This window comes from Eucyclogobius newberryi, unplaced genomic scaffold (assembly GCF_026437365.1).
Source record: "Eucyclogobius newberryi isolate DKJ021-1_F unplaced genomic scaffold, fEucNew1.0.hap1 SCAF_14, whole genome shotgun sequence".
Taxonomy (NCBI): domain Eukaryota; kingdom Metazoa; phylum Chordata; class Actinopteri; order Gobiiformes; family Gobiidae; genus Eucyclogobius; species Eucyclogobius newberryi.
Window position 1 is genome coordinate 19,049,646 of NW_027315768.1, and position 12,084 is coordinate 19,061,729.

General features: G+C 42.7%; 1 long non-coding RNA gene across 1 annotated transcript in view; it reads left to right on the forward strand.

Moving 5' to 3' along the window:
* Positions 1–451: 451 nt before the first annotated feature.
* LOC140359182 (uncharacterized) overlaps positions 452–12,084 on the forward strand; it is a 53,667-nt gene continuing 42,034 nt past the window's right edge. The window contains exon 1 of the long non-coding RNA XR_011926838.1: positions 452–949. This is a non-coding gene — a long non-coding RNA (uncharacterized lncRNA). The remainder of the gene's footprint in view (positions 950–12,084) is intronic.

The following is a 12,084-nucleotide window of genomic DNA, read 5'->3' on the forward strand; positions in this document are numbered from 1 at the left end:
TGAGTCCCGCCTCTGTTATCCTACCCAGCCTGTCTGTGCTCCTGCCTCCCGCCCTCTGTCATTGTCTCTGAAAGGCCCAGTACTAGGCACACTTGTAATCCACAGCAAGAGTTAAAGTTAATCCACCATAACATCCAACTTTTGATCCAAGAGTTAGGTTGATTAGCCTTTGCCATAACCTTTTGCCCTATTCTTGATCTGACTTCTTGTCCCTTGTGTGATAATCAAGGGCTTGTAAGCAGAGGATACTACACATGTCGCCTGTTTGAATGTGTGCGGGACTAGGGTTAGCGGGTTTCCCATAGCAATGAGGGCCTGTGGTTCTCCTGGTAACCTAATTGGCATGCGTTTCCTGGCAGGTTGTATTGTGGCCTGTTCTAATCACTGTCCCCAGCCTTAACAAGAGCGACCTACAGTACTGCTGTGGCTCTGAAGGAGCATGTCTTTTGTGGTTTTATTTCTTTCCTGCTCTTGTCAGTCTTCATCCCCCCTCGTTCTAACTGGGGGCCTGGCTCCCGCTACCTGATTAGACTAAAGATTGTTTGTGAAGATAAATATATGTATAAAATAGGGTTGAAATGTCTGATTTGAGATTATGGATTTTTACACCAGTAGACTCTTGCCCAACTGAGCATGTAAACCCTAATTGGGAAATGCTTTAAATAATTTCTCATTAGTTCAAGTGTGGTAGTAATTGGCTGGGTAATCTGAGGATTAATTAGGAGTGATGTGTGTTTTTGAGTGTGTGCTTTCCTGTCTCTGTCTATGTGTCCACAGTAGCAGTGCAGCCCGGCCGGGCTCTGAATAGACCCCAGGTTCTACAGACCGCTAATGGAATCCTGCCCACTCAAGGAGGTCTGTGGAGGAGGGAGCCCAAGACAGAAGCAGCTTTGTTGGCCGAGTTGTCCTGAGGGTGGCCCCCCTGCTCGCAGACCTCATTTGTATCACGGTGGGCATCCTCCCCCTCTCTCCTGACCCGCTCCTTATTTAACAGCTAACCTAGCCTCTACCTCTCCATCACCTCAACCCCCTCCTCCCCACGTCATGCATGCCGCTCTCATGTTCTTTCTTTGGCTAAATGACACATTTTATTTTCTTTGACCCAATATGCTCCCAAGCCTGGCCCTGCTCCCCCTGTCCCCCATTTCTTCCTCCAAGTATTCTTCTGGGCCTTTCTCCTCTTGAGCCATTCTCTTCTGCTCCTCATCACATCTTCCTGTGGATGAGAGGGTGAGCTAGTGTTGGCCTCTTGAGCTGTGTACTTCCACCTGGTCTAGCTTCTAATTACTGAATCATTTTTTGCTAGAATTGGGAGGAAAAAAAGAGAGCAAATGAATAGCAAGAAGAGGACACCCTCTTGTTGCTGTGAGCAATTTTGTACAACACTCTTTAAAATGTGACAAGAATGTATGCTTTCATAGCGCCATTGGATTCTTTTTTCCTTCTTTATAAAAGGTTCAACCTTTAATATTTTGAGCACAACATTATGAAAGATGTTATGCTTCTAATTTTAGCCCTATTTGTTACTAATGGGAAGTTTTCCATGCACCTTTATCTCGACGCACACATTGTGCATCCGTCTGTGCACAGTCACCTCCTGCCTCTGTGTGACAGATGGCTGTCAAGGCAGCAGAAGTGGGATGCAGGGAGCATGTAAACAAACATACCAGGATCAATGTGGGAGACTAATTGGAGAATGACACGAACCATTTTAGCTAAAGACCCTTAGTCATTTGTAAGTCCTTTCATTTGCCAAGCTTTGAATTGCCAAATGTATCAGTATTAAAAGATCACATCTAGATACTGTTCTCATGAGTGTGTGTGGGGAGGCACACACAAAATGGCAGTGCAAGATCACACTAAAGACACTGTCAGAAGCCTCTCAGGCAAGTTGATAATGCATTAATTCAACACCCTGATCAAAATGTGAGATTATACAACGTTTACCACTTTAGACTGTGGATTTAATAGCTTCAATAAGTCAAATCTTTTTTTTCAGGAACACACTAACAGCCTGGATTAATTATACAATATCAAGGTAAATATTCGCTGTCGCCTTGATTTGCTTTATCTTGAGTCGGGTCACAATGGTTGTGCTCTGCACCTTGTTGTGGTTATGTGACGGATGAGACACGCAGGTTTAGGTAATGATGCTTAAAGGTGCTTATCGCAGCCCTGCTAATCTGGTGTGTGAGATACATTTACACTGCTTGTAGATTTATTACAGCTGATCCGCCTTCTGTTGCACACAAAGTGAGCAAGTATGGCTTTAAAGTGCCCCACAAGGATGTATGCTTATTTCACGTGGCTGTTCCCAGTGGCTCGCTCATTCCCTGACATTTACTGAGCTGGTACAAGGACATGCCCTTATTCTTCCCCTCCTCTTCCTCCCATTCCTCCCAGTTAATCAGACTGGTGTGAAAAGGAGGCTGATAAGCCCATTGTCTGGCTGACAATGTCTTGGTGATAGGCCCGTTGTGGCCCGCTGGATACTGAGCTGGCCCTTCTCCTCCTGCATCAACCTGTCCCATATTCCTGTGCTCCCAAACCTGGTGTCGTCACCCCTCTTTCCTCATTCACCCCGCTCAACAGTCTCTTAGCTCTACTTTTGCCATGTCTGGCCTGCTCCCCCCTGCAGCCCACTGCAATCCAGGCCTGACCCGCTCCTCTTCCTCCGCCCTTGCTTTTCTTTCCTCTTGTCCATTGAGAGGTGCAGAGCCACCAGAGGGAACTCATTAGTGCCCTGCTCCCAGGTTAATTGGCTAGCTCAAAGAAAAGCCCAGAGAAAGAAGAAATGAATGAGAAAAACACCCACTCTGTCTTGGGAGAAAGGGAAATCGACCTGTGTGTTTCTCACACTGGCAGCTCCTCTAAACAGTGATGCAGCTGCTGTCAGGCCAGATGTGCTCCTTCCTGATTAGTGTGGCAGTCCTGCTAACTCTGCATACAGAGAGCACAAGGCCACAGCTCCTATTGTTGCTTTTATCTACTGTAGAACTATGTAACAAATCTGTTGCGTGCCCTGTGTGACAGGTTCATATTTCTCTGAGAAAGGACCAAAGGATAACATCAAAGTGAATTGAAAGTGTTATCTGTGAGCTATCGGGATGAGTCTATGCAGCATCTACACATGTCCACAAACAACAAGAGCGTGCTTCTGGGCCTGGCCCCATGTCCTAAGAAACACAGGAAAATGACTCTTGAGGGGCTGTGCTGCAGGAAAGTGGTGCTTCTGACAATACCAGGAGTGTGTAAGTGCACTTTGGAAAGCTGTCCACTCTTTAATTAACCACACGGCTTTTTGTCCCCTAAGCAACCAGCGCATCTCACCAGGAAAACCGCTGTTGTAGGAAGTTTGAATATGGGTTTCTAGTGTTTATTAAATGCCTGAAATAGAAATGACGTACGTGAGATGGAAATAAGTTTGACTATTTTAGTAATCAACATTCAAATTTGGACGCAATTCGACACGATTCCTATGTTTGTCTTACATTGAAATGTTCTGCCTTAGCTTTTTACTTTACTTCTTGAATTAAATTGTTTGCACAAGTTCTATTTATGAGTGAAATATGGCTTACGCCCATCTATAATAAAGACGATTTGCATGTTAGTTTAGAGAGATGTTAAACACTATTGTAATTACATGCGACTGATCCATGACCTGGATTCAGATGCATTGATATAACTGACCTTATTGCGGGCCCTCAGGCTTATGGTTCTGGAGGAATGCACTGAGGAGCTGACATGGTGTGTTTGTGGCTGCCTTTGCCGCTCGTTCTCCTCTGTGTCTTCAGCGAGATGATAACAGGATCAGTGGATGTCTGGGCCAGAGCCAGCCAAGGGATCATATTCGAATGAGAGGGTCTGCGACGCTCTCCAGATTGGCTGCTGCACCTGACAGAGCGGGGGATTAGCAGACGGGTTAGCAACAGCGTTAGTCACAAGCTCAGCTTTACTGTCTCCACTTCTTGCTCTGCCTCGATTTGTTGGACATCACTTCTTGGTATAACCCCCCGTAGTCTCCATGTGGACTTATACAGCGCACGCACACACCAACCTCCCCCCTTGTCTTTTCAGCCCCGAGAGAGAGCATAAAGCGAGACAGGGGGGCACTGCATAGATTTGCTGCCATTGTGTGTCAATCATTCTGTGTCTGTATATGTGTGTGAGAGAGAGCCCTTGCCGCCAGTGATTAGCTCTGTCAATGCTGGGCTCTTGCTGCTTACAGAATAATACAGTAAGGCCTTGAGAAGCAGAAGGAAAAGAGAGAAAGGTGGTTTGCAGAGAGGCCTGCTGGCTCAGCGGTCAGTGTCTGCTTGTGCGTGTGCGCTTGTGTGTTTCAGTGTCGGGGTGAGGCTGTTTGCTCATCCGTTGGTTTGAATGGGAGCGTGTACTTCGGGAGGAGTATGCGCGAATAAGAGGTGTGCGCTCCAAACCGGAGCCCGTGTACTGAAACATTCAAGGACAATTGTAGTGATCACTGTCAGGCCTCTCATAAGCTCAGAAACACGGTGATGGTCAGTCGGATGCGTCAACACCTCTTCCCTTCCTCCTTTATTCAACCAAGTGCTCTGTTTTCCGCTCTCACAAATGTCATAAGTGGGTGTGCAGCGCATCGCCTTGAGCTGAGATGAACATGAAATAAACACAAACTAGGCTAGTGACAGTTTTAAATCGGCTTTAGATCACTATGAAAGGTAACGGATTAGGATGCTTTTTCCAGTCCTGAGGAGATAGGACACAGTCTTGGAGGAGAGCCCACTCCTCTCAGCCCACTATGGGTTCTGTGTCTATCTCCTAATCTTCTAAAGCACTGGGTATTTGCATGTAGTCTGTCCTACATACTCAGAATATCCCGTCTATAAGCAGCAGCGCATCTTAACTTTTTCCCTGCAGAACTGGTTATTTCATTGAAGAACTAGATATTGTAACATTTATAATATGGTTTTAATGTTATAATATGGCTTTAATGTTATAATATGGCTTTAATGTTAAAGAGCTTCGCTGTCAACACAATAATTTAAATACAAGCTTCATATGTTACTGTTTATTGTAGTTTTTTATTGATCTCACAGTTTATTTAATATTGCAGCCTACTCGATAAGACTAAATGAATTTGCTTGAATTATAATGAACTGGGCCTATATATTTCACCTGCTAATATGACTTTGACTTTTGACTATCTTTGTGGTGTTTTTCTTTTTATTTCACAACTCTTTTTTTCTGCAGGCCAAATCGAAACCATTAAGTTGCTGCAGTTTTTCCTCCTTATTTTTTTTTTCAAAACAGGTGTATGTTATTTTCCCCTCTTCATTTGTCTCTATTTATAAACTGAAATCAAATTAAACATTCTATTGAAATTGTTGCTCTTGTTATTCAGATGCAAGTTCGGGTCTTTTGTGTAAATCTAATTATTCTTCACTATCAGGACGGTCCACGGGGTAATTAGTCAGTTCTCTCCCAAGTCCTCCCTGCATCCTCAGATTCATATCGCCATTACACTGACATTTAAAAAAAAAAAAAAAAATAGAGAGAGAGAGCGAGCATGTCGTTTTTCCTTAATAGGATAAATATCTTTCCCGATCACATTGTGTTGCACAGCTATTTTTTTTTTTATTTTTTTTTAAAACAAATTGATGACACAGTGGTTGTAAATAGCCCGCGTTTCCCCGAAAATGCACCTGTCTCTCAATTGTCGCAGACGGTAAAAGACTGAAGGGGGTGAGGGGGGGAGGAAAATGCCTGACGTCGCTGTTTGTGAAGGGGCCTGTTGTGGAGACAAATGTTGCGTCGGGCCATTCAGTGCAATGAAAAGCGCGGAGAGTTCGGAGCAGGCCACGAGGAGGAAACACGCGGCTCCAATCAAAGACGCAGAAGGAAAAGCAGTGCGCGCTTTGAAGCAGAAGAAGGGCCGCGCTAACGTCCTCAAACCGGGACAAATGCGCGTCAATATGAAAATAAACTTGAATATTTTAAAGAAGCAGCACTTTCAAATGCCCGATCGTAACTGCGTAGTGTTTTTTCCCAGCTATAAATAAATGGTAATAGTAAAATATTGAGCAAGTTATTTTATTTATTTATATATGTATTCTTTGTGTATGTGTGTATGTGTGTGTGTGTGTGTGTGTGTCGGTGTCGGTGTCGGTGTCGGTGTCGGTTTTACTCTCGTCATTTCATTTCAATTGCCTTTTCAGACTGTGAAATACAATATATATTTTTACACTCTCTTTAGTTCCATGTTTTTTCCTGCATTTCCTTATACCCATTTAATTGCTCCAAATGACTCTGGCGCTGATTGTTTCACAGCGTGACACTCTTTGTCTGCGAGCATTTCTCTGATATTTTATTTAATGTTTTTGCCCACGTGCGTGCGTCTGACTGTATTCTCGAGAGCATTTGAGCTGGAATACTAGGCAGTGTGGAGTGTGGCTAATAGTGACCCTGGCTGCAATTAGGCAGGCTCTCCCCTGTTTGTGACTTCGATTTTGTTGTTGTTTGCATCACAAAATCACGCGGTCACATGTGGCGGCAGGCGTTTTGTGGATGTTATTTTTCTTTTCAGGTGAAAGATCAATTGTGTTTCCCCCCAACTCTTTTTTTACTTCTTGCTTGGAAACTCCTGCTTTGTTGATCTCCTTTCTGCCACCTGTAGACTGCGACATTTAGGTAACACCAGCGGGAGACTGTTTTATATAAAAATGAGAATTTAATAGTTTTAGGTTTTTATTAACATCCCTACTTGTTCCTCTTTAGCCTGTAAATACTGTTTGTTCATTAAAATAAATTGACAAACAGGAGCAGAATGCATCAGTTATGATCCCAAATCAGTGATGACTTACCAGTAATTAGGATATGATGCCAACAATCCCATGGTACAAGTTTAGTCCATTGGCTTGTTCAGATGTTTCCCACACTGTCTGACCAGTTTTGAAAATATGTGTGATTCTGTGACTTTTTTTTAAAGGGAGAAAGAAAGTGTGTTGAATAGGGGTATGGAGGGTGTTTTCTAATCAAGTCACTGTCGTTTTTCTGTTGTCACCTGCTTCCAGACAGACAAAGTGGCATTTCCTGACTGTTCCCATCCTCGTCTGAGTTATCTGACACCTCAAAAATACGGCTATGGGGGGAGCAGGGAGGCAAGGCTCCGCTGCTGCCTTATCCTGGTAAGGAGATGGCTTCTTATCAGATCATTCTAGGAAGTTTATTTTATGGAGTAAATCTGGATAGAGGGGATAAAGAAATGACACATCCCTTGCGGACACAAAAGGAGGAGAAGATTAGTCCTCCAGCAGCATATATGGCTTTAGTTCAACCTGACAGGCAGTGGATTGAAAGGTCATGAAATAATAATCCCCCTATTCTTCCGCTCTAATCCTACGAGGGTGTGTTTCACTATGGGAACGTATATGGTCTGGTCTGTGCTCCGGGCTGGATGTTCATTTTGTGTGGTCACTGTATTTAGATAGACATCCAATGCTGATTGAAATTAATTAGACTAATTATGATTGAAGCGTGTTCTGCATGATGAATAGCGTTCCTGGTGTTTTGAAAGGCAGGCTAGGGGTTACTTTCTGTCTGCTAGGCCTTTTCATCAAACAGGTAAAGGGAAAAGTATGCCCTCACCACTGTGGGTCCAATCATCTGGACTGATGCTAACAACACGCTCAGAGGTAAAGACTACGCTGTTTAGATGAGTGAGATGGAGCCTTGTGTGGGCATGTGCTTGGAGTGTTGTGGTAGGTGTGAGAGGAAAAGGGAGGCAGAGGCGTCTGCCCAATAGCCACATAATCAACCATCGAAAATGAGAGTGAGAATTTCAATGCAAACTAATGTGTTCCACACAATTACTCTATTAATAATTCTTATTTCATTACAGCACCATAGAGACAGTGAAAGAAAGGGACACCAGCAGAGAGATTTTCTCAAATGGGAAGGAGACAAGAGAGTGAGGCGGGAGGGTGTGAGCACATCAGGCTAACAGATCTGCAGTGGCTGTATATTTTCCAATGTCTAGTTAAGGCTGCAAGGCAGGGGTCAGGAAACTTAATTATAGCGTAAGTGGATAGAAACTGCAGAATGATAAAGAGAAACATGCAGACAGATTGGAATGGCAAGGACAGGTTTAATACTATCTCCCTCAGTCTGCCTTTCTCTCACAATACAAGTCAGCTCTGCAATCACACCAGAAACATCCCATACACCGCGCCCACAATAACACTAATGCATATCAAAATTACATACTCCACAAATGCAAGCAGCTTTGCATGGCCACTATTACTTTCCAATTTTGTGGGTTCAAGAAAATGTGCACCCCATGTCGAGGTGATAACAGAGAACTTATTTTCACACTGTTTGTCGGACAGATAAGCGTTCACCTGTGGTTCAACAGATGCGCCCCACTGAAACAAGTCTTATCAAACCACATGATGCTCTCCATGCAGTAAACATAACAGGCATTATTTATTTGTATACTTCTGGTTATTTTTAATTATATCTTTCTGCTTTTATGGTTTTGAGCTTTAGTGTTGTCCTGTAGCTCTCCATGTCATGATTTGGATTTCAAATCAGGGGAATTTAATGGGTGGTCCCTTATACAGTGTCCGCTGAGGAGCTCTGCAATCTATTTGCACAGTGTAAAATTTGCATATCTGCAGCTCATGAAGCAAGGCTTTAATTTCCTCCTGCTGCAGATAAACATCACCTTGTTGGAGCAGATGGGAGGAGGCAGGATGGGGTCAATGAAGAAGAGGCAGGACAATGGCAATGGTTCAGCTACTGAATAGCTAAAAGTATTAAAATTGCACAATTTCCATATGGTGGTCATTTTTATAATCGAATGTGATATAAGCAGCTGACAGAAACAGGGTGCATGTATTTGTGGATTGGACTGATTCTAAACTTTAACTGATCTGGTTTAAGACCAGAGAACTGCTGCATGAAAACTGAATGAGTCGCTCTCATCTGGCTCCTGTTCTACCATTTATATACGGCAATGTCTTGGTTAATGTCCAATTTCAATGAAGTTAATATTCTTTAAAGAGCTATATTCTCTGTCTTGCTAATGTTGGCATATTGTACTGATCGAACAAAATGAGAGGTGCTACACTGAATGAATTAGTGTCAACTAAGCACCTTTTATACAACAATAATAGGCACCATGGAAATGATTAATTAGCTTAGATAGATTTAACTCAATCAGCGTCTGTACAGGGATCCTTATGATGAGTTAAAAGAGAACGTTAGCTTTAAAAGTGAACTTTCCCTAAGTGAATGAATGTGGGACTTGCTAGCTCACATTCTGCCATTAAAGGGAACACCGAGATGGAGAGAATAGTTTGTGAATAATAGGACGTTTAGTTGGGAGTTATGTAAACCTCTTGTTATTAGGAAGTAGAACCTGGTAATTACAGCCTTCTACAGGGGATGGTTCCTCTGTGTGCTTCAATGTGAGCAGTCCAGGGTTACACAGAGGTTACACTTTAGTCTTTTATCAACTATCTTCAATTATTTATTTATCAACAACCCTCAAGAATCTCCGCGCACGGGCGCTGTTAACACCACACGCTTTGCCAATTAATTAAATCTTATGCAAATGCAAATATAGTTTCCTCGTGTAACAAGTTCCTCTAATTTTCAAAGACTGCACACAGTTGGATAAGGAGGAGAAAGTGTAAAAGGCACACAAAAAAGGGAAAAAACGGCATCACTGCGTTAATTTAATCAGACTTGAGTAATACCTCTTCTTGTGCTCTCCCCAGGCAGCTCGCGGTTTCTGTGCTAGCTTGAGGACAAGATGAAGGGAGCTTTCAGCCTCTTAGAAGATGAGGGTTAAAGAACGCAGAGATTAAGGAAGTGAGAAAGCGACTGAAAAGAGGGCTGGGGATTATGTCATCTACAATTGATGTGCTCCCTTAATGTACCTTTAAACATGTGCCACTGGGGCTGCCTTTTATAATATCTATTCACTCATAGGAGGAGCGGGTTACAGTATTAACCCAGACATACTCCACAACATATGTGTGCTTCTGTATTGAGTGTAGTTATCAGGGTTTATGTCACTTTGATATGTATACGCCATGTGAGAGATGAGCCTTTCAAAGGAAGTCCATTTCGGCTCGGCTTCCCATACACTGCTCTGCGTTGTACTGATCTCCATATCAAAAACGAGATTCTTTATCGAATGATTATAGGGACAAATCAAGTCTCTTTAGCTGCAATGAAAATGGTCCAACTTGGACTATAAGCATTACGAAGACTGGATCTCCTCTAACCGCAGAAGGGATCATGAGTGGCTTGTTTCAACAAAATGACAGAAGAGTGCTCAGATCTTATCCAGAAGAATGTTGGAGGGTGACTCTGGAGTGTGAGCTGCCATACACTTGTCTGAGTGTCCGTGGTGTGTGCAACCATTCGATTAAATCCACAGCTATCACTAACAGGATTAGCTGAGTGGACAGCAGAAGTCTATCATTGCTTATTGATCTGCTCTGATTCCCATCAGCCCATCAGGGCAGGACATTCTTGTGAGTGGCCCCAGAGGGAATCACTGCTACAAACCAGTGTTAACGTATTGTAACTAAACGTATCTGAAAGGCCTCAACCCAGGCTCCCATCTTTCTGTGTCAGGAAAAGTCAAATAAGTCAAAGCTATCAGGGTCAACAGATGCTGCCGTCTCTCTCCTCTCTGCGAAAATACAGTTTGACTGCCTCACCAGTGAAACACACACGGATCAATATGATCAATGAATCTTTAAGGTTGGACCAGTTGCAACAGTATTTGAGACTGCGGAGTATATACAAGTCTTGTTACCATAATTAAATCAGATGAAATACATCTTCTGTCTTACAATGGAGAATCTGCAAGGAGATACAATACTTTGATTATATTTACATTACAATCATGTGGCTAAAAATGTGGCTGTGGATCTAACACGGAATGCAATTGATACTTGTATAATTCAAAATAATAAAACATGTAGGTGGAATCCACACATGAACATTAAAATGGGTGCCTAAAATGTTATTTTGCCAAGGAACTATCCTGTTTTGGAAAATCAATTATAGAAGATCTATTTCTCACACTTTAAGTCTACATACTGTGTAAAGCTATGGAAATCCCTACTAAAATGCTCATGGTTAAATCTAATATGTAAAAAAGGAGCTTCAGATCTTGCTCGCAGTATTAAAGCTCATTAGTTAATTGCAACCATTTCCCCTGTCACAAATGGCTGTCCCATTGTTTCCCTGCCTTAAGAATAGGAGAAGAGAAGTGATAGAGATGCACTGCGTGGCTGTATAAGGGCAGAGAGATCCTAACAGCAGATAATAATCTATCTGAGGCTGACAGCAGTTCACCCTTAGATAGCTTGGGTGTCAAAGGCTAAAAGAGGTCTACGGAAATTTGTGCGATTAATAATAGAGTTTGTGAAATGGTGAAAGCGAAGTGTACATGTGCAGGGGTTCGCCGTCAACCTCCGGATGCAGCTGTGACAAGGCCAGAAGAATTATTCCAATTATAAAAGTGGTAATTGCTTTGCTAATTTCTCGGATTAATTTCTCAGTGTGGGAGCATAATGGGTGAAATGTTTTAACCCCCTCTGCCTTGTGTCTCTCCTTCACCTCTTCCTTTTCCCACCCTCCTCAGTTTCCGTCAGAATTGTAATGATTCCGTAGGTTTGGGACCCTTTATCACAACCTACAGGCTCATTTTCTGTGTCCTGTGTGCCTTGTCCAGCTCATAACTTTTTGTCATTTTGAAGTTCAGAAAAGTCAGAAACGGGCCATATTAATCCGAGCAGTGGGAAGATACATTTCATGTTAAAAAATAATATGGTTTATTTAAGTTACTTGGTATTGAACTATAATATGAGAAGATTTTTTAACATGTTGTTCATTGTAAATGCATCAATTTTTAAAAAGGGGGCCATTGACTTCCTGTTCAAAGACGCAGAACTTCATTCAACATATTTTTCAATCTGTAAAGTCAAAACCAGTCGGGGCGTAACGTCATGCCGTATATTTGAAGCTTGAAGCGTTACAACAGTGGAAGCCGTGCTTTTCTCCAACTGGATTTAACAACAGGCA